Source organism: Ammospiza caudacuta, chromosome 12 (assembly GCF_027887145.1).
Source record: "Ammospiza caudacuta isolate bAmmCau1 chromosome 12, bAmmCau1.pri, whole genome shotgun sequence".
NCBI lineage: Eukaryota > Metazoa > Chordata > Aves > Passeriformes > Passerellidae > Ammospiza > Ammospiza caudacuta.
Window position 1 is genome coordinate 11,975,460 of NC_080604.1, and position 5,092 is coordinate 11,980,551.

Genomic DNA, 5,092 nt, shown 5'->3' on the forward strand with positions numbered 1-5,092 from the left:
GATAGGCTCAGCTCCTCAAATGGGTACAAATGGGCTGTTGGCCAGGCACTGGAGGCTGTTCCAACACAAGGATTTATGGTGAGCTCTGGGAGACTTGGAGGGGGTTGTGTCTGGCCCCTGGAGAGAGCAGCAGATGCATTGTGCAGCCCTGCTGTTCTGGGCCAGCATCTCCCTTCCCTGCCTGCGCTGGATGGATGCCATGGAGCGGGAAGCATTAGTCAAGCCTGCTCTCTCACACATCCATACCATTCCCTCCCTCCATGCATGCATTAAACCTTCACTGGAGCAGAATTCCACCACTTTATTCATCCCTCGGGCTGCCAATTCAAGTAGCATTTCCCAGTCTGGACCCAAGGGGTTAAGGTGGGTTTTTAACTTCAAAGCTGGGCTCTTTGGGGATCTCAGCAGTGTGGGTTATGGACATCCTCACAGGCAGGTCCCTTCTCTCCATGCTGTGAAGAGCAGATGTGGCATAAAAACTTCCTTTTTGGGAGGGCATGATTAATCTTTGCTTCTTGGAGGATGACAAATATATTATATTCGCTGACATGCACACGCATTCTCCTCTGCTGACGGGTGACCCCTGTCTTAATGCCAAGCGTGTGAGATCCAGCTCTGTAAACGAAGAGGAGAGCTTTGCAAGCTCATTAATGCTTTGAAGTCGCTCATTAGGAGCAGATTCCTCGGGAGCTGGCAAGCACAACACCCTTTGTGAGCATGACTTCATTTGATATTAATGTGGGTGTTGCAGCTGGAGGCATCCAGGGATGCTGTGCTGTGATTCTGCACACACAGACCAGCACGGCAGATTGCTGTGGCTGTAATCAACAGGGTAAAAAGGGAAAGTTTCTGTCCCCTCTTGTGAGTTTTCCTCATGCTGTCAGCATATGAATAGGCTGACCCAGTCCTCTGCTGAGCCAAGGACATGCAGCACTCCCTCATGAGATGTCTGGAATATTGCTGCTGTGTACCTGTGAATTATGTCTGGAGGCCAGGGTGACCCCCCCCAGACTGAGGAGTTCTCTGTCACCCTCTTTTGAGGCTGGGAAATATCCCTTTTTGGTGCCCCTTACCTTTCCATCAGCCCTCCATGTTGTTCAGCTACCCCGGGGCACAGCAATGAGCAGCCCCTATGAAAGAAAGAAGAAAATTACTCTCACCCTGAAGCAGGACAGGACCAGGAGAGCCTGGCTGAGAGTATCTCTGGCAGACAGGATGCTCTGGTGAAAGGGCTTGGCAGGGTTTCTCTGTGCTAACATCCCTGTGGGAGGATGCTGGCCTGAGAAGATTGAGGATGGCTGAATTGAGATACAGAAGATATCAGGCTTCTGTGGCTTAAGAGCTAAGGACCTGCTGCATGTGGGCACCAAGGGGTTGTGGGTTTGAATCCTGTGAGGTTCAGTAGGGGTGTCTGAGTGTTTTTCTTCTCTCTAGACTATACGAACAAAGCTGAACCTCATCCCAAAGGAAAAATAAAGCCCTTCCTGTACCACTGTCTGTCCCAGCTAAATGCACTAGCAGAGTACCTTATGCAGGCAGGAGGGGGTAAGGAGTAGCACCTGGGCTGCAGAGCCAGGGCTTTACCTGTGTGCTGTGTCTGGCTGTCAGAGCTGCTTCCTTCCCCTGAGGACCCAGTGGGGTCAGAGATGTCCTTCCTGCTCCAGGGTCCCTGTTGGCATCACCAGCAGTCACTGTGGTTCTTTCATGAGGATCTAGGGTGCACAATGAGACTGTGCCATTCTTCATGGCCCATGGCACCTGCTCTCTCCTAATAAGATGTTCCATCAGTTGCTGGAGACATTAAAGAAAGCAGTGAGGAGGGAATGGTGTCACTGGGCTTGGGAATTGTCCTGGATTGGGACCCTGAGTGCTTGGTGAGGTGTGAGCTCTCAGGGAGGAGCCAGTGGGCCAGGGGATAGGTCAAAGTCCACCAGGATGGCCGAGTGGTGAAGGCGTTGGACTTAAGATCCAATGGGTGCATGCCTGCGTGGGTTCGAACCCCACTTCTGGTAGAAGCCTCCTTTTCCTCCTGGTCCAAGGTTCCCAGCCCAGCTTTTGGAGCATCACTTCAGAGCAGGGATGGGATCTCTGTCCCTGTGCCTGGGGAGCTGAGGCCATTCCATGCTACAGTGTGAGGACCCTGGTGGGACTGGGCCTCCCTGACATCCAGGCTGAATATGTACAGAGGCACAAGGCAGTCCCTCTGGCACACAGGCTGTGGATCTCCTCTTCCATGCAGGGAGTGCTGAGACAGTCATAGGCTTGAATCCCACATGCTCCCAAAATAGTGACTTGTTTTTCCTGTGGCAGCAATAGAAAAACCTGACTACCCAGAAGAGGGAAAAAAAAGGTGTTGAGCACTAAATATTTCGGGCAAGTCACAAGGGGAAACCAGTGAGAACAAGTGGGTTCAGGGAAACAGGTTTGGGGTTTGTGGAGTCTGTTACTTTTATCAGCCCTGCCCCATTACCCCAGACCCATTGCAGACTCACCCAAAGCAAAATTTGGCACTATCTGAGGAAGTTTGGCAGTGTCACAACCCCCTGGAAGAAGTCAGCATGGCAGGATGTTGTTCCTCATGCTGCTGGTTAGGTTTGGGAAATGCCTGAGGAGCTGAGAGCTGCTCCTCTGCTGCACAGGGTCACTGTGCTGTGCTCTGTTTTGTGTCAGTGCCTCCAAATGCTCACGAGGCTTTTGCTCCCTTCCTTGTGTGCATGGATGGGCAGCAGATATTTCCCCCAGCAGAGGGTGAGGCTGCTGGACTCACAGAGATGCTGTCAGGTTTTCATTTGGCTGCTTTGCTCCAGCCCGAGGCCAATCGGAAATGTCCTACTGCTGGGACATGATTTGAAGTGATGGTGTTAATTTGGTTAATTAGGATTCCTGGGAAGCGTGCACTTCTTGCAAATCAGCTTACCATTGTAGTATCACTGCAAAGAGTTATTTGCTGGTGCATGGGGTTATGTATGAATTTATGATTATGATGTAGGACCATTAATTTCATGTTTGTGGCAGATGATACAGCTCAACTAAAAGTTGCACGTTTAGATCTTTGACTCTCTCTGATACGTAAGAACCAGAAGGTGGCCTCCAGGAAGTCTTAAAGGGCCTTATGAGTGGCCATATAACAAATGGGGCAAGACCCAGAGGAGAGGACAGGGGAGGAATTACTCTGCTCCTCTCCCATTTGATTAGTGCTGGGAGGGAAATTTTGAATTTTGTGCATATCTGCTATAGTTGACTTGTTGCAACTAACCTCAGTCATTAAGTGATGCAAAGAATGACAAACACATCTCTGAGATATCCCAGGGGGTCTCAGCAGCACTGTGGGTCAAGTCCTTTGCCTCTGCTGGCTTGGAGTCAGGCTCCTGTCTAGTTCATGTGTCAAAGGCATTTGGTGGCCTCGGCTGAGCTCAAAACTGAAATCTCCTCATTTAAGCTTCTCTGTTGATCCATATTCTCAGAGAGCTTGTGTTTTTACTGCCCAAGGGGCGCGGGTTCTGTGTATTTCAGATCCCTTGAGGGTGCTTATCCACTTTACAAAACTGTTGGGCAGACAGAGCATCATCTGGGGGCACCAGGAGCTGAGTTAACAGCCTTTGCATGGCACAGCCCACCAGAGTGAAGGGATGGCTGGGGCCAAATGTTAATATGAGTCAGGACTGAGAGCAAATGACAGACCCTGTAAGAGTCTGGGGCTGGAGATTTGGGGATTGGATCAGCAACGAGTCCAGTGACCAGGGTAGGGGAAGGCTGTGGGGACTGATAAGTGAACTGCCTTACACAAGGCCACAGCTTTTCCCCTTCTCACCCCACATCCTCCAAGGGTCTGGCAGACCTAAAAAAAGAGCAGCTTGTTCAAAAGCCATTTCCATGCATCATATTTATTGAGACAGTTACTGCAGGTTAAATATCAATAGTTTATTGCAAATATATTTATTATAGATTAACTATGCAGCATCTGCATCAGTTATGTTGTGGTTAAAAGTAAGCCTCAGTGAAAGGGTTTTAATAATGAATTTGTCTTGAAGAAGTGTATAATAAGTATCTTTAGCAATCTTATTCTCAATTTCATATGACAGTTTTATGTTCAATAAATACCCAGAGATTATTAAAAACATATTTATCAAAGATTAACAGTGATGAAACAGATACAAATCTAAGCTGTTAAGCTCAATATGCATACTTATAATAATCAATTCCTATATTAAACCACAATAATAGCTTTGTTTAATCTAAATGAAATGGGTTTTTGATCTTTGTAAGTCTGTGTTTTGCTGTGTGGTCTTGGTTGCAGGTCTCAGATAGATCCTGGGACATTTGGGCATCAACTAAATAAAATACTTAGGTAAAAGCAAAACAGTCCTGGAATAAGGCAGGCTGTTTTAGGAACAGGGAGCCAGATCTTCAAAGGATGTAGGTCAAAGCCAGTCCACAGACAGCAGAGCAGCTAGTTTAGCTTACCTCCACTCCATATCCCTGAGAATCCCCATATTCAGTCTACCCTAGAGCTCATACCACCACCTGCAACCACAGCATTTCCAGGGCTGGGGGTCCAGAGCAGCACCCCTCCACTTTACAAGCACAGATGCACCCACAGTTTTGGATATTGAAAGCTGCCACATGCCTTGCATCCTGTTGTTACCAGCACTTGGAGGCAGAGTGCTAAAATGAGCTAACTGTTTGGGGGATAAACAAAATGTTATTGTTTTAATGTTGCATAACTGCGGTTCTAATTGCTGGCTGCTGAGTATTGAGGGCTGGTACCTGTGCCTCTCCCTGTGCCTCTGCCTGCACTTGCCTGCAGGTGCTGTTAGCCCTGTCCCAGATGCTCTCTGACTGTGAAGTGTCATGGGCTCTCTGGGTGCATTGTGGAGCATTGGTGGCCTTTGGACCAGGGGAGGATTTAGATTCCTGACTCCTTCTGAGAGCTGGCTGGAAACTCCACAAGGCATCTCCCAGCTGGTCTGGATGCAGTGTCCCATCCCAACATGTGGGAGTGGTTTAATCTTATGTGTGAACTTGCACCTGTACATCAGTGGAGCTAAGTGCCAAATCCAGATGAGGAAGGGAATCAGAGGAACCCAAATTT

The 5,092-nt window shown here is 48.6% G+C and overlaps 1 non-coding gene across 1 annotated transcript; it reads left to right on the forward strand.

Annotated features, from left to right (window-relative positions):
* Positions 1 to 1,929: 1,929 nt before the first annotated feature.
* On the forward strand, positions 1,930 to 2,012 carry TRNAL-UAA (transfer RNA leucine (anticodon UAA)). The gene has a single exon. It is a non-coding gene; the product is annotated as a tRNA-Leu (tRNA).
* The last annotated feature ends 3,080 nt before the right edge of the window (positions 2,013 to 5,092 follow it).